The following is a 27,370-nucleotide window of genomic DNA, read 5'->3' on the forward strand; positions in this document are numbered from 1 at the left end:
GTGGGAGATGTGGAGCCATTGGCATACTTCTGTCTTTTATTTAGCCTCTTACTTACAGTTGTCTCTCTTACATCCACAAAAGAAATCTGCTTGAGTATTGTTTGGTTTCTGTATATGATGTCTTCCAAAAGTGTTACCAGAAACATGGGGGATGGTGCATTTATAGCACCTACAAATCTCTGTAGATGCCAGAAAACCTGGCTGCTGGAAAGGAGTCCTGGAGGTTACTCCCTGTAGGTAGGGTCTTTAGTGTCAGAGGTACAGATGCCATTTTAGTTTTCTATGTTGTTTAAAATGGCTTATGTTTTTTCCGAGTTAAAACTGCAATACCAAGGTTACAATGGGAGGTATATGAATGATTCTAGTTCTAGAGTTGCAGGAGGGCACTGGGTTCTGAGACAGTCATCCCAGGAGTTCTGTATGTGCTGATAGCACTGACAAAGTCTTCCTCATCATGGGATACTTCTCTGAGTCAAATAATAATCTGGTAATTCTGAGGACAGAGAACCCACACAAGAATATATGTAAAACCCAAGGTTTCAACATTTCAAGGGAATTTAACAAAGGCAATGTTGTCTAACGATCACATAGTATGCAACCTGGTGATGAACAGAGCCTAATTTAGGAAATATCAATATGCTTTAAGGGCTCTTTAAAAAGTTCCTGGAAAATGAATAATATGAGAAAACTACTCATGGATTTTAATTTTGTGTGTGTGAAGATGACTCTACCTCTTAATTCCAGTTTTCTATGAAGTTTTCTGAAGTGTACTCTTAAAGTAGGAGAAAAGGACACATATAAACTACTTTGGCAACAAAATTCTGACCAAATTAAAAAGCAACATTGAACTTCAGTTAGAATCTAATGTACTATGTAGATGAATTCATAAATAAACTAGAGATCACCTTCAGCTTCTTAGTTTTTCACTTTGTTCAGTAACCGTGAAAAGATGTATTGATTAAAATACAATGACTTTGAGCATGGCAATCAGTCTACTAGGATGGAAGCTATGTTTGTTTGCAGAAATGAAGTGTTATGGAAAAATTATAATGTCAAGAAGATGTCCCCCTTGGGTCAGCTAAATAAGAATCCAGAAAATTTTCCAAGAAATTTTTCAGAACAGTTTGTAACCTGGGTTAGCACTTGGTATTTCCTCATTTCTCATAGATGTAATGCTGGATGTTGCTTCAATACACCCCACGGTATTAACCTACACAGAGCCTCAGTGGGATGCTCTGCTATTGAAAATCAGGTTTGAAACCAGGCATAATTGTTGAGAGGTGTAGGGTATCCTCCAGAAACTGGATAAAACTTTAATCTAGAAAGTCTGTGTCAGACAACAATGGTTAAGTACTACAACCAAAATTGTGATGTGTCTTTTGTGACTAATATTTTTTGGCAAGATACCTGGAATAAGTTAAATGTGGGAAACAATTTTAAAAAGTTTTTTTTTAATGTGTTAAAACCACTGTTAAACTTATTTCAAATGTTGTAGATCTGCATAAAAAGGCCAGACTTCCAAATGGGTTAAAGAACTGGCAAGTGAGTCTTCTAAGGGGATTTTAATTTTCTTTTTTTTTAAAAAAAGATTTATTTATTCTCATTACAAAGTCAGATATACAGAGAGGAGGAGAGACAGAGAGGAAGATCCACTCCCCAAGTGAGTGATGACGCTGGGAACCGGGAACCTCTTCCAGGTCTCTCATGCGGGTGCAGGGTCCCAAAGCTTCGGGCCGTCCTCGACTGCTTTCCCAGGCTCCCTAGCTGGACGGGAAGCGGAGCTGCCGGGATTAGAACCGGCGCCCATATGGGATCTCAGTGCTTTCAAGGCAAGGACTTTAGCCGGTAGGCCACACTGCTGGACCCGATTTTAATTTTCTAACCATGTCTCCTACGCTCAGCAACCGTTCTCCTTCCTCATCTCCTTAAAGCCTCTTTCAGTCCTTAGTAAGTTGGATTCATGTCATTTCCTTGCTGCTTCCGCTACAAGCCTAGTTGTTCACACAATGAATCACTAAGCTGCACTGCACAGGAGAGACTGAAGTGCAGACATCAACTGACATTGATTTTTCTTGAACTGGGCTGAGCAACAAACTCAAAGGAAAAGTGAATTCCCGAAAGACTTTATAGAGACTAAAACAAGTACGCCTTCTTGGTGGAGAAAAATGACTATTGAATGAAGTGTAACATTGGACCCAGGATGGACTTTTTAGCCCTAAATTGGATGTATCTGTGTTATCCCTTGTTGAGTCATACAAAGATGTAGAGATGTGAAATTGCTAAATCCAGTTCTGTTATTAACTAAAGGATGTAGTTTTCTTAGGAGGAGATGATATAATGCTCTCTAAATTTCTTTTAAAGTTGAAAATTTTATGAATGAGAATCACATAGGGCCACCCTGGTGGTTGTATTGCTACTGTATGTTCTGTATCTTTTCTTTAAACTGAGTCCCAGATTCACTCAATATGAAGTAGATTAATAATGGGAACCAGAAACTCCACTGTCATGTACAGGGAATTGGCTGTCTTGGCCTGTGTGTTTGTATTTATTTCTTCTGATGCCTGGGGGCAGGGTGGGGGGAGGGTTGAAGTTAGGGAAGTAACATTTATGTGAGTGCAGGCAGAGGGGGAAGTTTTCTCCTTCACCTCGCCTTCCCAAACACTCTAGCTTAGTTCATCATCTTGTGTTGACATTGCTTATGAATGCTAATGAACTCATAAATGCTAATTAATAACTCCATGTGCTTCTGTTTACTGGCAAATATAGAGATCCAGGTGCAATGAAGACCTGGCCCAAACAGTACGTTTCTATCTCTGAGCTGAGAACATGGGTGGGATGATTGTTGCAGCACTGCCAAAGTTGCTGCCTTACACCTTTTTAAAATACATGTGAGAGCTATAATTAAACTCTCACAAAAACATTGTCTTCTGATTTCCCAGTGAGAAAAGAAACCTGGGTCAACACCAGCTGGACTCAGCAGGTTCTCCTGGGAAATAGAAGCAATAGGGCACACACTAGTCAGTGCATGGAAAGAGACTTGTTTTCTTCTTCTTCTTTTTTCTTAAAAGATTTATTTATTTGTTTGGAAGTTAGAGAGAGAAACATTTCCACACGCTGCTTTACTTCCCAAATGGCCACATCAGCAGGTCTGAAGCAAGGACTCATGAGTTGCTTCTAGGTCTCCCATGTGGGTAGTAGGTGCCCAAACACTTAGGTCGTATTACATATTACACTGCTTTCCCAAGCCTTTAGCAGGGAGCTCGACTGGAAGCGGAGCAGCCAGGACCTGAACCAGCATCCATATCTGATGCTAGCATGTGGGAGGCAGCTTTACCCTCCACACCGTAATGCCAGACCCAGGAAAGAGATGATTATGAGAGATTGGCTAGCACGCATATAGAGGCTAAGGAGTCCCAGGACCTTCTGTCTGCAAGCTAGAGAAACAGGGTGAGGTGAGTCTCCACATTTGATGACTTGAAAACCTGGACTGATGGTGTAAATGCTATTTGGAATGCAAAGGGCCCGGAAGCAGGAACTCTAAAGCCTGGAGAAAGGAGAAGGTGAGAAGGAATTCTCCCTTCTCCCACCTTTTTGTTCTAGTTAGCCTGTTGCTGGAAAAGAGGGTGTCCACCCCTTGGTGAGGCCAATCAACCTTACTCAGTTCACCAGCTAAACCAACATCCTCATAGACACACTCCGAAATGACAACTCAACAGCTATCTATCCTTCGTTAGGTCAGTCAAGTTGGCTTAGAAAATGAACCAGTAAGAACCAATACATCAGCAAGCAGCAAGATCTGGTGGGAGTTTAAATCTTTAGAGTAAGGTCAAAGCAGAGTGGAAGGCAGAGGTCCTGCCCCAGTAAGCCCAAGATGCTGAAGTGTGGTATCCTTGGCACAAAATGCAAAAGAAACCAAAGATCCTCCAGGCTGGACCTACAAGGATCAATGGTGTGTAGAATGAGGAGCATGGCATGCCAGCACCTTTGCCCTCTTGCAGGTGCAGCTAGCCCCCTCTGCTGCACCATGGGGTGGGCTTTGCAGAGTCAACAACTTAATCTGCTGAGAGCCAAGCCTCCTTCCATGTGTGCTACCCTGATGCTGCTGGCAGAAATCTGGACTTTAAGCACCACTGAACTGTCTTTGGCAAAGGAGAGGATAAGGCTACCTGAAGTTTTGGTGATCAAACCTGGACATTGTCAAATGTTTATTACGCACCAGGCTTGAGGTTGGAATTGAGCAGTGCTATTTTGTAGTTAACCTCTTATTATTGGCCCCTCTTGAAGGTAACAAACTGAGGTAGAGCAGTCACATAACTTGGTCATTTAGCTAGCAAGAAGCAGAGCTGGGGTTTGAACTGCCCTGTCTCCCTGAATGATGCCCAACTTGAGCAACTTGCCACCTCAGGTGCAGAGTATTCTCTGGCAGTGATGGGGTCCCCAGCAGTGGAGTCTGCTCTCACACAGGTGGCGTTGAGCTGTTGGCAGCCCTGCCCCCTGTAAGTGCCCCAGCCCTGCCTTACCGGAACCACTTTTCTCTTTAGCTAGAGTTGAGACTTTGATCCAGTTCCTGTGCCAGCTGCACTTGCCTGTGAGCCCCTAGAGCCCTTCCTGAATTGGAAATCATTCAGTCTCTCCTGACCTCTACAGCTTTCTTCTTTCAGGTCCCCATCTCCAGCCCAATAAAGCCCTGCTCCCTGCCCCCTGCTCTATTTTAAAGTCACTGTTAAATACACTTAGGGTGGCCCCTTCAGGTAGAGCACTGTGGTTACAGAGGGTGGGGCTGAAGGCAGTGCTCACACCCTTGGGGAGAAGCCAGCGGTGAGCAGGAGCCACCTAGCTATTTCTTTTGAGTGAGCCTTCTAGGATGGGTGAGACATCACAAAGAAAGAGAGGCTCTTTATAAATCCTGCCCTCCCTCCAGTGGCTTTGTGACTGGTGGGCAAAGCTGGAGAGGCAGAAAAGTGCTACCTGTCAATGCCAGATGCTTCATAGGCGGGAGGTGACAGGCTAGAGGGGTGCTGCCTCTAGCCCTCTTGCTCCCTTTGGGATGAATGATAAACTCGTGGTGGTTTGATGCCTCTCGGGAGCTGCTCATCACCCTTCCCACTTCCCAGCCAGGGTTGTGCTGGAAGGAAAGGGAGACCAGTGGCTGTGTCTGCCAGCCCCAAATGCCAGCAGCTGCACAATCCTGGGATAATTGCTCATATCTGTTTCTTCTTTTTTCCAGGCCTCAGAAAGTGTTCCAGGAACGAACTTTCTGCAGTGTGATGACCTGTAAGAGCAGCCCGTCCATTGACATTTCAAACTCTAAGTCAGCCGTGTCAAAGTTTGAACCAGGACTGTGGAGGATAATGGGTCAGATGCGATTAGCAGCCTGGAGAGCTGCATACTGCAGTCTGATTTATTTTTTTGCCCATCAGATTCCAAGAAATTTAGTGCTTAAAAGCTACTACACAATTGCCCTATTGTACTGAGAGAAAGCCCAGTTAATTCAAAAATCAGTTGCACCACCAGGTGGGGCACATTGTGGCCCCAAACAGAAGAGGTCGGAAACTCCCCCAAAATGCAGTCCTGCTAAATTAAAAACTCGATCCAGGGTGGAACAAATAAGGAGCTGTGAATGGGCCCGAGTCCACCCAGGCGATTTCTTTCTTCTCCCACTCCTCTCCTGCCTTTACAAGAGAAAAATGCACCATTCCACTTTCATCAGAGTTAGCATTTATGCAGCAACGCAGCCATCCACCGTCTGCAGTAAATGTGTTACTTTAATTAGTCTGAAAATTAAAGGGCAACTCTGGGCCAATGTGAATGATTATGAAAATACGTGTGCATCCCATGCAATCGTCTCATTTAATTAATAGTCTTGTAAACTGTACCGCTCACTTTAAGTCAGTCGAGAAGTATAACAACTCCATTTTAAATATCCACTTAATACTTAACAGCCTGTGAGGAACACACCATAGTGTAGGGTCGCTTCTCGGGTTTCACTGTCTGAAATTTTTCAAAGCTGACCCAAGTCAACCCGAAACATGTTTAACACCCTGGGCTTGAACACAAGCAACTCTGTGATGAACAGACATTCAATTACATTTTTAAAAAGTGAGCAGCATTTTTGAAAAATAGTGACTCCGGAAAGTAATTGGCAGCCGCAGAACTTGTGAACGAAAGCCAAATCTTGTGGGGGAACTTTTACTACATTAGCACAACTCAAAGAAAATTGTGAATAAGGGGCATCTTTGTTTCCCAGTCAAATTAGCTGATTAAGAAATGAAACGTCTTAACGTGTTTTTAAATGTAGAATTAATTATTTATAGGAGAAAAAATTAAAAGTCGGGTTGTATGAATTCAACTCTGTGTGTGTGGACTGATTGGGAGAGAAACACTAATCCTTGTGGATTCACATGGTAGGTCATTAAGCAAAATGAAATATTAAGAGCACCAGTTATTGATAAAAAGTCGCATTCAAGTTGCAGATCGTGCAGGTGCTTTTCAGTTTCATAGTCCAGATTAGTTATGACACACACTGCAAATGCAATTCAGAACCAGAAAACTGCTTCCTGCAGGGCGAGGACCGACATGGAGGGGAATACAAAGAGTCAGGTGACTTCTGGAAGAACACAGGCCTTTGGCTCTTAAGGAGCCCAGGAAGGTTCACAGGCAGATTTTGAACAAGCCATTCTTTCTTTTGCTCATGAGTAAGAAGGGACTTCTTGAAAGCAGGACAACCTAAGTTATTCCATCGACTCAGAAAAGTCATGGGCAGGTGACCTTTGGACATCTCGGGCTCACAGTGTCTCAACTCCAGCCCTTCCTCCTGACCTCTTAGCATTCCGATATCCTGAAGCCAGCCTCTCCCTAAAGGAGAGGCTGCAAGTGATCTGTGCCATGTGGATAAACATGCGCTGGGTCAGGTGTGGCCTAGGGACCACCTGCATCAGCATTTGTTGGATAATTCTCAAAGATGATCATTCCAGGGCTTGGAGGATAGGGATGGCGCCTACCAATCTGTCTTTTCCACGGATTTCCTAGGATAGGATATTAATGTTTGCGAATCCCTGCGTCAGTGTCTAGCTAAAGATCGCTAGAGCAATTTCTACTCAGTTTCCTTAATAGGTTCCCCATAGTGAAAGGCATTTACTAAAATGTGAAGGCCTGCCTACACATTCCTCATTGCACAATCCAAATGTGTTGTAGCCATTCCTTTTGTTTCTTGTGATATCTTTGAACGGTGGTAGTACAAGAATGTTTTGTCCTTTAAAACAAGTTCAGTGAGTACTTGAGAAGTCACTTGGCAAGAAATGAGGAATGAGACAAAGGGGAAAGATTAATGACGAACAGAACCAGAGTCCTTGCTAAAATAAAAATGGATTCACACCCAACTTCTTCTGAAGGGTAAGACATATGGCAGCTCATGTGGGAAGCGAGCGTGTGCAGTAGCGAGAGGTCCTGTCGCGGAGCTGTGCGATGTAGGGCGCAGCTTCCTCAGCCAAAAACAGCACGTCATATGCTACGGGAGATGCACCATCTCTCCTACGTGACAAGGATTGTCTAAAGAAATTGCTAAAGTGAACTGTTGCCTGAGTGACTTTCATAGCCTCCTCGGCATCCAGATGATCAGATTTGGGGGTTCAGATCTTAATGCTGCTGTTATCGTTAAGGTTAGCCTAACAGCCCAACAACTTCTGTGGCTGCTTATGGATGCTACTGATAGTTTAAGGTTCCTCATTTATAAAATGGAAGCTGCAATTCTTCTTCATTTTTTAAAGACCAAGGAAAGAGAAGTGCTGGCCACCAGAACTGTGCTTCTAAATTTCAGCAGCAAACTATGGATGCACTGTTCTTCTAAATCTTCTTTAGACATGTTTCTCCAGGATAACACCAAGGCATATCTGGACTCCCTATTCTCTTTTTGAGTAAGGAAAAAGGATAGTCCATTTGTACTTTGGGATCGGCTGTGCACCACCCTTAAGATAACAAGAGCCCCAGAGACTCCAGGATTCTGTTTCTAGGATTTGTTCCATACCATAAACACATACACACAGAGAACATTTAAAAATGTGGCTTTTATTAAATGTACAGTAGCAGTGACAAGAGTTCAATTTTTGTCCATGGAAAATTGCCCCTTAATAAGAACTTTCCCAAACCCAAGTCTCCTTTGAGATAAAAATTTCCACACTAAATTTCATCACCCTGCTAGAATTTCCTTTGGAATGTTTGTGCTAAATTCCTCTTGCCATGACTGAAGTATACAACATAAGGTCTAACTTTGAGACTTGCAGACAAATGTGCTGAAAAGCATAGATACATAAAATGACTTGGAAGGGAATTTGGGCAGGGGAAAGGCAGAGAAGGTTTGAGAAAATGAATTAAATCCCATAATAATTAAGAAGGGACTTATTTGGTGCTTTCAACATCTGGATGGCTGGAACAGTGGGGCTGTGTATGACTTGATTATATGCCATGGGCAACTCCGATGACTGTTTTCCTGCAAGAGGTGGTTGCTGTTGTGTTTGCTTTGGTTTTGCTTTTTTTTTCTTGGCTTGGTATGCACAGTTGTGAACTCAATTAACACATTAGTGATTCTGCAACTTCAGAGAAAGATGTGAGTACAGAAGAAAGGGAAGTTGTCCCTTACTGTTCATAGTTCTTCTCATTTCCCCTCTTGGGTTATGCATCAGGAAAACACGGGTACCCCACAGAGCCGAAGAGTCCAACCAGTACACCCACTGAGGTCCAACAGCCAGGGAAACTTCAGAAAACACAGCTGTATCTTGTGGACCATTCTATCTGCTTTTGTATCAGAGAAAGCAGGGTTAACAGGTAGTAGCAGTTAGCCATTTCTATAATGACATCATATTTTATATCCCTTTTCTTACTATATTGCTCTCATTTGGAAGTAACTTGAACAATTCCCCTTTGAATCAAACCCCGTAAATTTGGGCAATATCATTAGTTTCATGAGGCAAGTTTAAACCAATAAAGTCTTGTTTTGTCCCCGTTTTCTCCCACCCACCCTCTTAAAACAGCCAAAGAAAGACACAGCTCTGGTGAGTAGCTGGAGTGTGAAGCTCTGGTACGGGAAAGTCTATGAAAAGATGACATTTCTAGATGGTGGGTACATATATATTTAATTTCTCATGTGTGAGTGTATGTGTATATATATTTCTACTTCTGTTCATAGAGGACACAACATCATAATTAAGGGTATTTTACTTTATCCAATGAGGAGGTTTTTTTTTTTCAGTTCTCTTTAATTGGTAATTTAATTATAGAGCTAATTAGGAACATAGTGGGTGTTGGGGCTACTGTGATTGTCTTTAACTGGAAAGTTTTACTACTTACCAAGCAGACAAGTTTTCAGATTATGGAACACTTAAATAATGGATTAATAAGGCAGTACACACAACAGTATGAAGGCAGATCATTCACATGCCCTTCAATTGGCAAAATTCTTAATGTGAGTCTGATCTATTCCACTAAGTAATTATCGCTCTGCCTTCCCAGCATACTGGGGGGTCTAGGCTGAGGCCCTGAGGACTTTATGTGTGCAACTCCAAGGCTGGAATTCCTGGACCAGAGTTGGGGTGAAAAGTGGAGCAATTGAAGGCTGTTTAGGAAGCACAGCCCAAAACCAGAAGAAACTTTCTTGCTAAGCCTCTGCCACTCACTCAGGCATAGAGAATAGCAACAGAAAAGCTTCTCCCCCTGCCTCAGTGCCTCTGTACCTATGTCCACTACAATGGGTGCATTCATCAGAGGTAAAAAAAAAAAAAGCAGCACTTGAGGGGGTCCAAGTGTGGACTCCGGCAGCTGTGACTTTAGCACATATAGGGGAGTTCCTTTAGGTCTTGAGTTCTTTGAAAAAAGCCTCCATCAAAATCCCATATCTTGGGTCTCCTACTGCAAAGCTCTTGTCAGCAAAGGTGGTATCCCAGAAAGACTAGCAATTTGTCATGGAATCTGCTAAAGGTAATCCACATCCCATGGATCCATACGGTGAACTTTCCGGTTTCCCACCCTAGCTACAATTAGAGGAAAGAGAAGACCAGGAGATGGCTGGGGGCCAAGGGGATTCCCAAGGTACTTCTAGTCCTTGTGTTAACCAATAGTTTCACTCTAACCCTTTCTCCCTTAAGCCTTGAACTGTAATTACCATCCAAGACCAGAACTATGTAGGATTTGCTGGTTTCCTTCTGCTACTCTCAACATTACCAAGAAAGGGTCACCCAGGCCACACCAGGAAGGGGCACACACAAAAGTCTAAGGGTCCTGGCAGTTCACAAACCAGTTTTCAGCATCTCAGTTCCCCACTTCTCCAAAGAGTCACTTGGAAATGCAAGCAAAAACAACAGACAGGCTTCCCTCCAGAGTTGCTTGCATGGGAGTATTTTCCCGAGTGCAAGGGCTTAGAACTATTTTCAGTTTCTCCTTAGTCATTAAAGGAACTTTTTGATTTCTCTTTCTTTTTGTATTCTTACCATAACATAACTTTTTTTGGTGTGTGTTTGTGCTGAGGCTTCTACAGTTTAGGCTGAGTAGGACAGTTCTCTCAGACTTTATTTTATGTATTTGTTCTCTACCTTGCCTCAAAAATGACTGAGCTGGGGTTTCTGGTGTTATCCAGCCCAAGGGAAAGGAAATTATAAACATTCATGTGCACAGAGGCTTGAATTAGAAAAGCTGTTCTCTTACGTACTCCCTTTACTGGAAATGATTGAATTCATAACTTCACCAGAACTTTACTTCATCTACTTAGTAAACCCACAAATATCTATTAAGGGCTTATGATGGGCAAGTACTGTATGCCTTGAATCCAGACCTTGTCCTCTGGGTTTTTAGCTAAATTGAAGTGACAATACATGCACACATTATTATTTTGCAGGACAGAGGATAATAGATTCCATGTGTGGGCCACTGGTAATCCAAGGCTTTTGAGAAGTTGGGAGAGAGAAAGCTTTCTTTCAGTTGCATTAATTAGGAAAGGCTTCATGGAAGGGGAAGATGAGCTCAGGTTGGGCTCAGGTTAGGCAGTGATTAAACAGAGGTGGGAGCAGGGCAACCCGTTGTGGCAGGGTGAGCTTTGGTTGAAAGCTTTTATTATTATTTTTTTTTTTGGCCAAGAACTGGCTAAGCACGTGATATGTATCTAACTCATTTATTTTTTACTAGAACCCAAAGAAGAAACGATGAATTTCTCTCAAATGCAAATCATAAGAATAACTAATCTTTATTAAACATTTGCTGCGTGTCAGATCTAGTACCTTACGTGGATCAAGTCTTCTAACATCATAACTCTATGAAGAGGGTGCTGTTTGTTACTTACTATTGCTCCCATTTGTAGTTGAGGAAACCAAGGCATAGAGCCGTATACCTTTCTTGGGTTGATTCAGCCACTGAGGGGCAGAGCTGGGCATAGAACCCGGCACTTCCTCTCTAGTTCTGATTCTGTTCCACACTTCTCATGGGAAGAACCACAGTTATAGGAAGCACTTGTAGAAATAATGAGAAAGTCAGTCCTGAAGTTGATTGGAATGTGTTTGCAAAGCTTATGTAAATCAGATCATTTTTAAGAGTGACCAGTCTTAGAGAATATTTAAGTTTTTGTTTCAGGATTTAATTATTTAGGGCCTGGCACAGTAGCCTAGTGGCTGAAGTCCTCACCTTGCATGCCCTAGGATCCCATAAGGGTACTGGGTTGTATCCTAGCTGCTTCGCTTCCTTTCCCAGCTCCCTGCTTGTGGCCTGGGAAAGCAGTCGAGGACGGCCCAAAGCTTTGGGACCCTAAACCCGCGTGGGAGACCCAGAAGAAACTCTTGGCTTTGGATCAGCTCAGTTGTGGCTATTGCGGCCACTTAGGAAGTAAACTAACAGATGAAAGATATTCATCTCTGGTTTTCCTTCTCTCTGTAAATCTGAATTTCCAATAATAAATAAATAAATAATAAATTAAAAAGAGAGATTTAATTATTTATTTGAAAAACAGAGTGACGATGAGAGGAAGAAACAGAGATATGCCAGAAAAAAAAAAAAAGATCTTTCTTCTGCTGTTTTCACCTGGCCTAGACATGCTTATTGGGGCCATTTGGGGTGTAAACCAGCAGAAGAAGAGACTCAAGCTTCTGGGCTATGTTCTGCTGCCTTCCCAGGCACAGTAGCAAGAACGTGGGTTAGAAATGGAGTAGCTAGGACTCAAACCAGCACTCTAATATGAAATGCTAGTGTCACAAAAGTATTGGCTGAACCAACTGCATGCCAATGCTGGACAGAAAACTTTTAAATTTTACATTTAACAGGCAATGTTGCTACAAACGTAAAAAGGTAATTTTCAACTCAGTACCTCTTATCTCTATTGGTCTATAGAACTGTGGAGGGTAGGATGTGGGGAATCTGGGGAAGAGGGAAAAGGAGGGAAGGAGGTAGCAGTGTTTTGTTCAAGTGGGTAAAGCCTGTGCCTGCAGCACGGCATACTATATGGGTGCTGGTTCAAATCCTTGCTGCTCCACATCCAATCCAGCTCTCTGCTAATGTGTCTTGGAAAGCAGTAGAATATGGACTGAGTGCTTTTGTTCCTATACCTACATGGGAGACCCAGAAGCTGCTCTGGCTCCTGGCTTGGCTTGGTCCAATCCTGTCTGTTGTGGACATTTGGGGAGTGAACCAGGGGATGGAAGATCTCTTTCTATCTCTCCTTCTCTGTAACTTTGACTTTCAAATAAATACATAGTCCCATACTTCCCCAACTACCTCTCCAAACAAAAAAAGAAGGAAGAGGGGTCCCCCATAGGAGAGGAACCGGTGTGGTTCCTCTGTACTAAGGGTTCAAGTAATTCTCTTTGCAGATTGCAAACATCTTTCAGGCAAGGAGAGTATGTGTGGATCATTCAAGGAGTCATTTTGTGGAATTTCTTAATCAAAAGAGGAAGAATTGGGCGGTCAGCTTTGTGTGCCTGGGCTTGTTTCTCATGGGATGAAGCTGGTGCTGTGTACATGGTGTGGGTGGGTGGTCCTGGGCACAGGCCTAGTGAGAGGGCCAGGATCTGGTAATGAGCTACCCGCCCTTCAGTTTCCAATCATATAAGAATGATCTCAATAAGTTATTTGGTTCAAGGTTGACTTGAGTGTTGAAAGATTCACATGGCATACTTAAGGGGGAAGCCTAATTTGGTCTTAAAAACTTCATGGTGTACACCATAGTGTATGCAGTAGATTCTCTTGTGTTCTAACATTGGATCCTGCAGCATCTGCAGGTAGAGTAGGGTATTTTACAGGCAAGGAGATGGAGCTAGGTAAATATAAGCCCCTAGGCTAAAGTGCCACTCCTGGGATCAGGCCTGGAACTTTGCCTCCTGGTGTCAGCCCTTTTAACTCTAGCATCCTTGTCCTGGCTTTGGATAAGTAAAGCCTGGATGATGAAGAAGGATGATAAAGGAAGGTATTGAAGGAGTTCAAGCTTGCTAAGGGTTGCAACTCTAGAGCAGACAATGCCCAGTGTCCTTCAAGTAGGGCTAGAGAGGAACGGTAGGACCAGTGAGGAAAGAATTCAGAACCAAGAGGCGACTGGACCATTTGCTGAAAGTCGGAGAACTACAGCCCTTGAGAGAAGCCCTGACGACAAGACCTTAACTACCTCTGATGTGAAAGGATTCTTAGTGAGCAAAGAAAGGAACTTCTGAGTATTTATTCAACAAAACTTTAGCAAGCACCTACTGTACCCCTGGCCACAGGGACAGCTGAGGTGACTGAGTTTCAGTATAGTTCTGAGAAATTCCTAGTGGGCATGGGTAAGTAGACAGAGAAAGAAATAAGTTGCATCCAGGGGCAACTGATAGAAGCTAGATTGGGAGTGCAAGGGGAGGAGGAGGAAGGAAACCCCAATTGTTTAAATTATTTTGTATTATTGTTTTATGATACAGTTCTATAGACTCTGGGATTTCCTGACTCCCTCTCTCCAAGTTCCCTCCCCCACCCGACTGATTTCCCCTCTAATATTACAATGGGTGGTCCAGGACCCCAAACTTCCATGTGTGCCAACAGTATGACAGAATTTTTAAGTGTCTTCAGCTGTTCTGTGTAAAAGGTGTCCCACACCATTGCCAGTCAACCCGTCCTAAGAGAAAAGGAGGCTAGAGGCTGAGAAACTTCCAGGCGACATGGTTTAAAAGGTAGAGGAGAGATTAAAATATAAATTTGATTTATGTCCATATTCCAAGTGACCAAAGTGTTGTGTCATTTTTATCAATTCTAGCAAATAATACTCTGTCCCGGTGTTTCCCATGTGTACATGGATGTAGTGGCTGCGGGAAGCAGAAACAGTGCAGTGAGAGTGGGATTTGGGTGAAAGATGAGCAGAGTCGATGTTACTTTGTATTCTAATATGAACTAGGAAAATCTGTACAGCCTTGAGCCCAAGCAATGAGCCAAGAAAGAAGTTTATAGTATGGTCTGTGCTGGGTTAGGACATTAAAAATCTGGTTGGATTTCCATGCATTTCCTGTGATCTCTGGTTTAGGAAATGGCGTGATTTGAAGACAGAATATTTTGAGATTTGGTCTTCAGGGTGGCAGTATTAGGAGCTGTTCTAAACTTCTAGTTGGTGAAGTCAAGTCTCTCTATTCCTGGTCCAACATATGATCGTTTTCCCCAGTACACACTGTCAGTCTTCTCATCCACTCATCCACCATGCAGTTCTTCCTGGAACTGAGCTATGCAGATGCTCTTGAATCTCCTGAACTACGATCAAAATAAATCCTCTTTTTCTTCACAAGTAGCCTGCCCCACTTATTTCATTATAGTGATGTAAGGGTGACTAATAGGGAAGCTTGCTACCAAGGAATGGGGCTGTTCTTGTAACTATATCTGGAAACCCTGAAGTCGTTCTGGAATTGGCATATGGGAAGAGGTTGAAAGAGATTGGAGAAGCAGAACTAGAAAAAGCAGAGAAAGCTAAAAGTGGAATGTTTTATGAGCAATTCTAATGAGGGCTCAGAGGAAGACTGCAATGTTAACAGACAGTAAAGGACATGCTGACGAGGCCTCAAACACAACCGAGGATTCTACGGGAAATTGGAGTAAAAGTTAAGAACCTGGCTCCATTGTGCCCATGTCCTAAGACTTTGTGACTTAAAGATTATGGATTATTTTATTTGGAGGAAAAGATTTTGAAAGAGCAAGACTGTGGCCTGGAGTTATTGGCCACCTTTTAGCCAGATTCACAGTGGCTGAAAGGAGACATAGAGGAGAGATTTAGAAAATCTGCAGGCTCGCCAGGAAAGGACTAAAACTGTGTTTAGAAGGCAAGGATTCAGCCATGCTGCTTGCTAAAGACTGGCCCAAGTAAAAGGAAGCCAAGTGCTTTGCATCATGACAATAGGAGAGATGCCATGAGGACATCTCAGAAATCTTCCAGGGAAACGCAATTTTCCAGAAACAGCTCCACAATGCCTTGGGTGCTCAGGGCTGACTAGCTATCAAAGGGTTCCACCCTTGCTGCTAGAGCATGATTCAAGAGGACCTTGGTGTCACCTTTGTGAGTCTGACCTTGTAGGTGTGCTAAATGCAAGCATTATGAAGTCATGACAACTTCCTCTGGTGTTTCAAAGGTATTACTAGGAGGACACTTAACAATGCACTACAGGATTGGGGCCCCTCCATGAGGCTGCTGGGGTATGATGTCAATTGGAGTGGTGGGAATGAAGCTGAGTGGAGATCCTAGAGAGGCAGAGAAACCAGCCACTTGCTGCAGTAACCTCAAGAAGCTGTAGACATCCATATGCAGCCTCAGCAAGCAGCTGTCTAGACTGCAAGCAGCAAAGCAATGAGGCAGGACTGCCCAACACCTTGGGAACGCCTCGCCTGCCACAGTGTGCTCAGGACGTGAGGCTTGGAGTGTGAGAAATTAATGTTTATTCTACTGGGTATGATCTTCCTTTGGGTTAGTTACTGTCTCCTTGCCTTTCTTTGTTTTGAATAGAAATGCTTATCCTGTGCCTCTGTGCCTTCCTTGCTGTCATAGTTTGGGAGTATGCCATTTGTATTATTATTTTTTACAGGGGCTCACAGTTCAAGGGACTAGTTTTGAGGTTCATGTGTGCCTTTGGACTTGGATTTCTGAGTGATACTGGAATAGTTGACACATTGGGATTCTCGAGAATGATGGCATTTTGCATGGTGAGGCAGACATGAACTTCAGGGAGACCTGCTAGGGACAGAATGCTATAGTTCTGCTTCCCCAGAAGGCTAATATGTTGGGAACTTGATCCGAAGTCTGTTTATATTTGTTGGATGATGTGACCTTTAAAAAGGAAAGTCTTCGGTTCAGTGATGGCATACCCTCAAAAGGAACAATGGGACCCTACTCTTTCTCTACTTTTGGTTCAAGGTGTGACCACCTGTCCCAACACATGCACCCATCATTGTTACACATCATCTACTCATTATCACAAGGTTTCCCCGAGAATTAAACTGAAGCAGACACCTTCCCGTTTGAACTTTCTAAACTGTGAGCTAGATAAACTGTTTACTTTCTAAGGAGTCCTTATCAGGTGTTTCGCAAAACTAAAACAAGAAGAAGCATAAAATGTAAGGCATACATTACCAAAGATTTTCTTCCTGCCCCCATTTAGTTTCCTAAACACGCTTTTTAAAAAAGATTTATTTATGTTTGGTGGAAAGGCGGATATACAGAGAGGAGGAAAGACAGAGAGGAAGATCTTCCGTCCAATGGTTCACTCCCCAAGTGGCCACAACGGCCTGTGCTGCACCGATCCGAAGCCAGGAGCCTCCTCCGGGTCTCCCACATGGGTGCAGGGTCCCAAAGTCTTGGGCCGTCCTTGACTGCATTCCCAGGCCACAGGCAGGGAACTGGATGGGAAATGGAGCCACCGGGATTAGAAACGGTAATCATATGGGATCCTGGTCTGTGCAAGGCGAGGACGTTAACCATTACGCTATCACGCCGGGCCCTCCTAAATACACTTTTAAGAGATCTGTTCATCTTAGTTTTTAACCAAAAAAGTACTAATTGGTTCAGTGGTGTTCCTGGACAAGACTGGACCTGTTGTGCTCTTGGATGCCTTCCAGAAAAGAGGCCTGTGTTGGAAGGGCTTTGTTTTCCCTGGACTTGTCACTGCCCCAGGATTCTGAGGCCCTGGTTGGCGTGGGGAGTGCAGAGAAACTGCTTACAGACACTGTGTCACTTGAACAGGGACATTTGGGGGGTGGGGGGTTAGCTCCAAAATAGCTTCCCATCCTTGGATAATTATTTTGTCAAAAATGAAACCTCTGGTGCTCCCTGGCCTCATTTTGATATCTGCCATCCTTTCTCCTCTCTTTGGAGTCCTATAGTAATGTCATTAAAGTCTCTGGAAAATGTCAGCTGAAACCACGTTTTTTCTCTGTTATAACCTATGAAAAATGGGGTGGACTTAATATGTTTGGTTTGGGAAATCAGTTTTTGTCCACTATAACCAATTGTCCATAATAACCATGTCTGTTGTAAGTGGCGTGCACGGTAATAACCCTCATATAAAGGGTAAAATGAAAGACAAACCATTCCAGTTGGTAGCTGGAGCCGTATCACTATAGATCACTGCCTATGTATATCAAATGATTGACGGCCATTTTTAGAGCTTTTTCAATTCAATGCCAGTGCCATCTAACAGCAGTAAAGCACACAGTATTTGCTGATACCCTTCCTGATAAACCGTCTGGTTGTGAGTGAGAACAGCTTAAGGAATGAAAAGTCACTGGGAGCCATTTCGTTCCAATGATCCATTCTCAGTGTCCTGGCGGGAGGACGTCATCTTCGCAGAGAATGAGCCCATGCTAGAGAGCAGGCAGCAGAGCTGAAGCAGGACCTGCCCCGGCCCAGGAAAGGCTGTGTTCTAAACAGTGATCAGCTCTGGGCCTACTGAGGCTGCCCACGGCGGTAGGAGGGGCGAGAGAAGCAGCTTTGAAGGGAGAGCACTCCCCCGGCTCCCCGCATAAGCAAGATCCCATTTGACCTTCACGACAGTAAGCACGCACAGCTGTGAGCACGTTCTACTTGTAAATTCATTTAATCCTGAGATAAACCCCATGAGGTCAGTATTCCTGCTATTTCCGCTCTACAGTTGAAGGGACAGAGGTGTGCAGAGGCTCGGGGATTACAGAGTTAGGGAGTGACCAAGCTAAAAGTGAAATCAAGTATTGCAACTCTAGAGCCTGAACTTTGACCCGATAGGCTGGTCCACCATGGGGCTGGGGGCAAAAAGTATATAGATACTTACCTACGTTTGGACAGAGTAAGTGTTGGCAGTAGAGGAGGCTACTGATGCTGACACTCACTCCCATAAAAGCTGCTGATAGACATGGTGAGGACACCTTTTGTTTTCTTCCAACTCTGCTTCCCCCTGTGGAGCAGGCTCACCTCTCTGCTCTAGGAATAAATATGAATGTTCCAAGTGGATTGGTGCTTCTGACACATATTTACTTAAGAAGTTGACGCTCAGGGTGGGTGTTTGGTGCAGTGGTTACATGTCACAATGGGATACCAGTAACCCATATCAAGTGCCTAGATTTCAGTCCCGGCTCTGCTTTCAAATCCAACTTTCTGCTCATTGCACCCTGGGAGGCAGTTGTGACAGCTCAAATACTGATAAGGTATAGCGGTTGATGGCTAGCACCTGCCTGACAGGTTAATCGATAGAGAGGACAGTTGCTGTCACCAAGTTGGGCACTAAAGACTCCTCCTAACATCCTACACTTGTGTCTGGGGTGATCTCTCTTGCACTCTACCACATTTTGAAGGCCCCAGAGAGATGAGGTCCCTGGTCAGAGGTGATGGTCACTTTGTGCTCTGGAACCCAGTTTCCTGGCCCCACCGTGTTGTTTAGGGAATGTGGAAATGAACCAGTGGATAGGCCGTTTCTCTTGTTTGCTGTTGCTCTGTCTCCCTTCCTCCCTCTCACTTTCCTTTTCAAACAAAAAAGAGTTTCCACAAGATTAGAAAGTGTGATTTCTCCTGTACTATATATCCAAGTTTTAGTTTAAACAATCATTTATGGATGTTATTCTTAAAACACGAGTCCTGTAGAAAGAGCTAGAAACTTCTGAAGACAGAGACCACTTTTTTGTTCCTTGTTTTCCCTCCAGTCCCAACACAGAGAAGCCCAGCCATGAGCCTGGCACATAGTAGGCTTCAGGAATCGTTGCAGAATGAGTATAATGAATGAAAGTCTTCATAATGAGAAGAAACAGAGTACTACATTTGTCCTCGTCTTTTGCCCAGGACAAGACATGTGCTAAGTCTTTTGCCAAAGGATTACTTTCCTTAAATTACCCACATCTCAATTACGGAAATGAAATTCCACAAGAAGCAGTTCCCTCTGTTATGAAACCCATGCAATTGTTAAGCGATTCCAAACACATTCCCTATGCACCCCATTAAATCCACCAAACTCTCTCTTGTCCTCCTGTGGTGCTTCCTTCCTTCCACTGGGGGAGCAGGGAGCACACGTTAAAGGGGTAATCCCATTGCTTTGCAGGATCCTCCTGATGTTCACTTGCTTCAGGAACACATGCAGATACTCACGGTTTAGCACATGGGCCCTGTCTTATCAGCTGTCTTTTAATCTTGGGTAAATTGAACAAGCGTGGAGAACTTGCAGGTGACAACCAGCTCAGCTGAGACTGCGGGGATGAAAACCGCAGCAGTGCAGTCCCTAAAAGTCGTCCGGTGTGCTTGAAGCACACAAAGAGAACCCTTGATCCCGGCTATCAAAGGGTGCAGCAAGATCAAGAAGAATTAAAACTGATGGTGTGCCAGAAACCACCTGCAACAGAAGGTCATTACTTCCCCTCGTTAAAACAGCCTCAGTTCTGGGGCCTGATCTGAAGCTTAATTGAAATGTTTCAAACAGTGGATTATAACGAAGATGAGACATCCCCTGCCCATTTCATGACCTTTGCTAAGAAAGATTGGTAATAAGGTTAAAGAAGAAAGAAAGAAAGAAAGAAAGAAAGAAAGAAAGAAAGAAAGAAAGAAAGAAAGAAAGAAAGAAAGAAAGAAAGAAAGAAAGAAAGAAAGAAAGAAAGAAAGAAAGAAAGAAAGAAAGAAAGAAACATCTGAGCAGTTTCCTGAGGATGGCCAAGGCCTCTTAATGATGCGAGCCAGGGCACCTGTCTTGGTCCAGGATGCTGAGGGGACAGTGGCCTCAGGCATCCCAGCCACTCCTCTGGACTCCTCTCCTCTGACAGTGCTACTGTGCCTTATCCTTGCCTGAACAGAACTAGGGGACAGCCGGCACTAGATGAGGCACCAACCCTGGGATAATATTTCTCTACTGTCGTGTATGTTATTCTTGTGGTACAAAAGGGTCCATTGGTGTGTCACACTTTTGAAATCTTTCTATCTCACTTGGGCAACTGCACATGACCCCCTTGAGAGCTGCTGATCGGTAAGGCCCTCCAGGTCTGCACAGAATGGGTCTGTGTCAGGAGGGAAGACCGGCTGGAGATAGCTCAGTTCCGATGTTATCAACTTTTCTATATCCTGAAAAAAATCACAATGCTGCTCCGCTTGTGCTTTTCACACGATAATAAAGTGCAAGTCACATTTGCTCAGAGATCTGAATGCCTTTGGACTCTCTTCCCCTTTTTGGTATGATTATCTGTCCCAGCAATGTAGTCCATGTCTGAAGTCCTGCGATTATCTCAACCTCCGGCTGGCACGTTGTGAAAGTCACTGTTTTGGGGATACTGTTGCAGCAGTTGATATGAAAGAGCTACAGAAGTTCCTGTATCTTCTGGCCTTTTCAGCCTGGTCCCACCTGTTTTTACAGAACTGTGGTTGAAGTCTCTTAACTGATGGGTGGTCTTTGGGAACCCACACTGCATCAAGTCTGGTCTATAGCATCAGGAGCAGCGGGTACTTTTCTTAGAAATGCTGCCCTGGGGCCCACCCAGCCCTACTGCTCTGACCCTGCCTGTGCTTTAGGAACAGTTCCAAGTGATTCATTAGCATGTTAAAATTCACGAAGGACGTTAGGAGGAGGCACTGTGTTGGCTGGTGGGCTTCAGGAGTCACATGAAGTATTTCTGGATGCAGAATACCTTGCTAAGACAGGATTTAGCTGCCCTGGTTGCTGAGAAGGCCTGGAGGGATCCCTATTTCTCTTGCACATTTCTAATGGGGGAGAGTTAATAAGTCTTTCAACAGCTGGAGATATTTTGCAATCAGGGACCAACATAAAAAGACAGCAGGCCAGGAACCAAAGCCTGCCTGCCAGAGCTGTTGGATTAGGCTCCTACGACAGCCTAAGAAAAAGCACTAGTTGTTTCTTCTGACTTTATTAAACTTTTGTGTGGTGGCAAAATTTGTTTGAACTTAACTAAATCTCCCAAATAAAAGGCCAGCTCGGACCATCTGGTACTGTAGGATGAATGATTTAATTCAGGGCAATTATCAATCATTGTTTTGGGATAGCTCACAGTGGAAACTCCTGGTCCTACCTGCTGTTTCTCTACTGAAAGTTTTTTGTTCTTTCTTTTTAATTAAAAAAAATTTTTTTTTTCCATGAAAGCTTCAAATGGAAAGTTGCACTAAAGTGATTATCTTAATTTTACCTCTTGCTTTTTGATACTTGATTCTCTCATTTCATCCCAATAGAGTGGCTCCTTTGAGAGCAGTGCTTACTCCTCCTGAACTTGTTTTTGTTACTGCCCATGTTTCTCCTGTCTTTGCATTTTTCCTCTACATCTTTCTATGACTGGGGTTCTATTTATCCTATCTAATCCCCAGATGATCTCAGGAGCTGGTCCCATAATCCTCCTGAGTGGCTAGTTTTTCTTACCTGAAAAATGACGTAAGCATTGCTTTCATTTGCTCACAGAAGTGAGAGGGCTAAGGAAGGAAAAGCAAGGGCTGTGCACTCCTTTTCTGCACAGAAGACTGTCTTGACCCTAAGGCTGCTCCCAGCAAAGGCCCCCTGCCCTTCTTAGCATCCCTGCTTGATCTCCTTGGTCCCTCTCTGACCATGCACTTCCACCTTCTTCCCACTCTTGTTTCTTTCATGCATGGATTGCTCTGGGACTAAGCTTCTCCTCCTTGTTGACACCTGCCATCTTTTAGGAGTTCCTGGCAGCAACACCTTCTCTGAGGGGCCTTCCATATTGTCCCAAGGAAACTTAGCTCTCCTGCTTTGTAACTTCTATGTGCTCCCCCCACATTCCTTCATCATTGTCTGCCGTCCACATGATGTATTTATCTATAGTGTGTAGCTTTTTTTTTCTTCAAAAACCTTTCTCTGTATTCACAACTAAATGTAAAATTTTGAGACTGAGAAGCTGATTAATTCATGTCTATGTCTTCAGTGGCTAGTTTGGCAAGTGACTGTGGAGTGAGTGAATGAATGCATGGCCTTCTAGACCAGACTGCATTGATTTTTTTTTTTTTTTTAAGAGAAGCAAAGTTGGAGTTGATTATGCAAAAAGCAAGGAATTTCTGATTAAGATCCAAAAATGTCTCATGGAATCCACTGCTAGGGTATATAGCCTGAGCCAGGCCCAGACTGAATCTGGAAAGGATCTCTTTGTTTCTTATTTTTCTGCTGTTAATTATCCACTTGCCTTATCCTCTTTCTTATTTTCTATCTTTTTTCCTCTCTTTTTCCCCATCTCTATTTTCTCATGGGTTTCTTTCCCTCTTAGATCACATGAAGAAACTATTTATATGTCATGAGTTCAGGCACCTAGGGAGTCTAATAAATATTCCCTTGGCTTTAACTTCAAATATCCAATAGGGATCCTGATTGGTCCAGCTTGGATCAAGTGTCCACCTCTGGATCATTCATCTGTGGTGAGGGAGAAGAACAAAAAGTCCTGCGAATACGGCCAGAGCAGATCTCCCCAAAGGAGGCCATTATCGTTATGTAACTGGAGAATGGCTTAAATGCCAAAACCGGGGATAAATTTAAGTGGTTAAATTACACGTATTAAACAATGATTTTTCAAACACATGTCACCACAGATTTCATTAAAACATGCACCTCTAAAATTAATTTTTATGGGCTTTTGGGGGATCTCATAATTTTTAATTAAAACATTTGCTTCTAAAATTAATTTTTATAGACTTCTAGGAGTTCTATACTTTGATCCTGTATCGATCTTTTTTTTTTTTTTAGGTTTGAAATGCATTTATTTTATGATAACTGGAACTCAACTTTCATGAAATTTTTATCAAGTAGCGTATTTTAGATTAAGCTTAGGGTATGATTGCAATATACATACAAGTGGTTTTCCATTCCAATTTACAAAAGCATTCTTTGTTAGTAACAAAAAATATAGAAGAGGTGCAGTTTTCCTTTTACTCCAAAGTTTTTATTTTTAAAAGACCATTCACTAACATTCTATTACAGATGACTTAGAAAGAGAAGCTTATTATGGCCAAATCATCCCATTTACCCAGGCATGTGGTGATGGGATATTTCAGAGTCCATGTTGGTTTTAGATAGTTTAGATAGCAAATTCTCTTATAAGATAGGTTTACTAGTTGTATAGGGGTAAACCTAGATAACACTAGAACACATGATATTCATAACTAAAAAGGAATGATATTCAAAACTAAAATGGAATAAGTAAACCTGTATGGTAGATGACCAAGCAGTATGGGACAAACTCACTCCCAGCAGTTCATTTTGTTTCAGAGACAGGCACACTAATGGTATTGCTGATGGGAGCACTTCAGCAGGTTCCCAGGGACAAATTCAAGGTTTTCAAAGGATGCAGACAATGAACAGTATCTTACATAAGCTAGTACAGCACTTAAGGCAAGACGCTAGGCCCGCAGGCCACCTTCCCACTCCCAGGGCTTCAGGGGAGTGCCCAGGTCCAGTGACATGATGATCACCTCTTAATATTTTCTAGAAAAATACAAAGTAAAATGCCACACCACGCTATTTTACAGGAAATGTTATTAACTGAAGATGCCTGGTATTCCCAGGCTTTCTCAGTTCTATTCCATTGACTAATGGAAAACCTTCATCCAGTCCAATCACTGGAAGATATTGGTTATGATGAAAAAAAATGCAAAGGCTTTGTTGCCGCATGGAATTTCAACTAAAGGAAAAAAATTAATTTCATTTTCTTTCCAAATCTGGTTGTTCTATGAACCCCATAAAGTGTAATCTGAAAGGTGGTTGCTTCCTTAATCCGTGTTCTCTGGAGCCTGGGGATTGGGGCTGAGATTAGATTAACCCCTGCCGGTTGACTATCATGCCTTCCAAGTCTGTGGCATCAAATTGCAATATGCTTAGAGCCATGTTGGATAATCTCCCAACTTGTGAAAATGAGTTTCACAAATGGAAGGCCTATAATGAAAGGTGAGATGGGATTGTCCATGGGGATGGTTTCTTTTGGAACTTGGCCTTCCTGTAGCTGCCAGTGCAGTAAGTAAGGATTTATATACCTTTGATGTCTGTTATTGAGATTACTATCATTGGTGTCCTTTATTCTTCAGTGATGGGGACTGGATTTTCTGACAAAGTAATATTATCTTACATGTAATTCTCTACCATAAAAATAATTATTATATGCAACTTGCCAGAAACAGGGCTGGGAATAGATTTGGAGACTACTCAGGAGGTACTGTCTGCCAACAACAACAGTAGCAGTAAACAACACGTTTCTAATGGTGCTTTGTAATTCAGAGATTGTCTTAATGATATAATGAATGTGAAAGCACTTTAATTCTATAATTGCTAATGTAAGGTTTCCATATTACCACCAATGATCCTTTTAAGCCATTTAAGTTCTTGGTATGTTGCAGATGGCATATGTGGGGGAGGATGGGGGAAGATTTGGAAGGCAACTAAGATGCTGGTCTGTTTTCAAGAGATTTAATTTTTACCAGGGGATACATAGAAAACTGTAAGACAATATTAATGTGTTTTGAGATATGATCTATAAATTTCATATGCATTCAGAAGAAAGAGACGGCCCAAAGGGTGTGGGACAGAAGTACAATGAAGCCAGGACATTTAAAAAGTCATTTCTGTATCCTCATACCTGGCATAATGAAGATATTTCAAAATGTTCATGGAAAATGGAATTAAAAGATAAGTTAATTTTGGTGCAGTGCTTTTTAAAAATTCATGCATGGTTTTCTCATATTATGTAATTTTCATAAACTTTTAAAGATCTGCCTCATGTAATAGGTGCTCAGTAGGCATTTGATAATTCTTTCATGAATGAAGAGAAACTTAAGCAATGGAAGATGGGTTGATCAGGATATGCGGAGATTGAGGATATAGAATTGCAGGTGGTGGGAGCAACCTCAGGCTGTGGAAGATGGGCGGTGGGGAGGCTGTGGCAGACGCACAGCATGCAAGCAACAATGACCATGCAGTGGCACATGGCGGGAGGTGCTTCACAGAGTGGAGCTGGGAGATGCAAGGAGTATTGTTGGGGATATTTCAAAATCATGATACAGCTAATTTGCCACTCTCCCCTGATGGCTGGGACTTTCACCTATCTGCAGGATGCTCCAATTTCTCTCTATCTCTGCCATCCAGCTTTGCTATCAGGCCATTTGCATCCACACTTGCTCTGTCCCCATCATCTGTCAGAATCTGCACTTGGGATGATCATTGAAAAATGGAAGTCTGGGCCTATCACCATGCGCTTCTTCTTGCTCCTCAGATGCAGATGAGCCTTCTGCTGTGGCCTGTGAGTCCTGAACTCGGCTTGCTCTTCCAAACGATTCTGAATAGTCTTCCCTCTTATCTGTGTCGTCCTAGCTGGAACTGACCTCTGTCTCTGAAACGTGCCACGTATTTTCCAATCTCAGGGCCTTTGCATGCACTGTTCATTCCGTCTGGCTGACTTCGGGCTACTCTCACCCTTCTGGACTTTCTTGATAGTTGTTCTGTCAGGGCAGCATTCTTGAAATTGGCCCACATCGTGATAGGAAATGTATTCAGCGCCTTATCTGTAGTTTAGTACTCTGATTTCAGTTTAGTAGTTCCACGATTCTAATTAATGCCTGCTACTTCTATTGGACTATTGTAAACTTCATGAGGGAAGTTTTTTTTTTTGTTTGTTTTTTTAATTTGGAAGGTAGAATCACGAGAAGTGACAAGAGTAGGAAGAGAGGTCTTCTATCTTCCAGTTCACTCTAAATGTCCACAGCGGCTGGAACTGAGCCAGTTTAGAGCTAGGAGCCAGGAGCCAGGTACTTCCTGTAGGTCTCCCATGTGGGAACTATGGCCCAAAGACTTGGATCATCCTCTACTGCCTTCTCAGGCCACAAATAGGGAGCTGAATCAGAATTGGAGCAGCTGGGACATGAACAGCACCCATATAAAATGCTGGTGTGGCAGATAAAGACTTAGCCTACTACATCTTGGTGCTGGCCCCTGAACGTATCTTATAAAATCAGTGCTGTGTTCTTAACATTCATCTGGGTATCTAGCAACTAATAGATATTTGCTGAATGTGCGAGTGGCTGGGTGAGTGTTGGCCATGGCTGGGAAGCACAGGACGGTGGCCTGTTTCTTGGAGAGTGCATTGGAACAAGGCACTGGGAAACATGGCTTTGGTGTCAGCAAGACTTTGAGTTGCTGCTTCTTTTACCAAGTGACCTGAATTATCTAAATTACTTTGGATCATTTTCTTAGTGATTTTTTAGTCTGTGTTTTCTTAATATTTAAATAATTATTTAATACTAGAAAAAGAGTAGACATTATGCCTGCTTTTTAAAAAAACATGCTGGCATGTTGGCTTCATATGTGGATGCTGTACATGTACACACACATATACTATTTTCTTCTTGAAAGCAGGGAATATTGGGGTTGGGGTTGTGGCACAGCACATTAAGCTGCTGTTTGTGCCAGTGCATCCTATGTAAGTGCGGTTCGGAGTCCCATATGCTCCACTTTTGATTCAGCGTCCTGGCAGTAGAAGATGGTGCAGTTGCGTGGGCCCCTGCTGCTCCTGTGGGAGATCTGGATAGAGCTCAGGCCCCTGGCTTTGGGCTGGCTCAACCTGGACTGTTGCAGCCATCTGGGGGTGTCAGTGGATGGGAAGATTTCTCTCTCCTTAGCTCTGTAGCTCTGCCTGATCAAATAAACAGATTTTTTAAATAAAAAAAAAGCAGGGAACATTCTATCACATAACTTGGAATTCATAAACTGAGAAAAGGAGGTATATTATTATGTACAGGGAATAATTCAGTGAAGACAACATTTATTATGATCTGTATACCAAATAATATGGCATCCGCACCATTTTTATACTATCTCCATATATTAACTTCCCCATGTGAGAGAAAACATGTGGAATTTATCTTTCTTGGTTTGGCTTATTTCCGTGACTTTTAAATGGGAAACAGCACTGC

At 43.0% G+C, this 27,370-nt stretch overlaps 1 long non-coding RNA gene across 1 annotated transcript; it reads left to right on the forward strand.

Moving 5' to 3' along the window:
- The first annotated feature begins 2,019 nt into the window (after window positions 1–2,019).
- Window positions 2,020–6,293, forward strand: LOC131479578 (uncharacterized). The gene is made up of 2 exons (XR_009244982.1): window positions 2,020–2,106; window positions 5,228–6,293. It is a non-coding gene; the product is annotated as an uncharacterized LOC131479578 (long non-coding RNA).
- Window positions 6,294–27,370: the final 21,077 nt, after the last annotated feature.

Source organism: Ochotona princeps, chromosome 2 (genome assembly GCF_030435755.1).
Source record: "Ochotona princeps isolate mOchPri1 chromosome 2, mOchPri1.hap1, whole genome shotgun sequence".
Lineage (NCBI taxonomy): Eukaryota > Metazoa > Chordata > Mammalia > Lagomorpha > Ochotonidae > Ochotona > Ochotona princeps.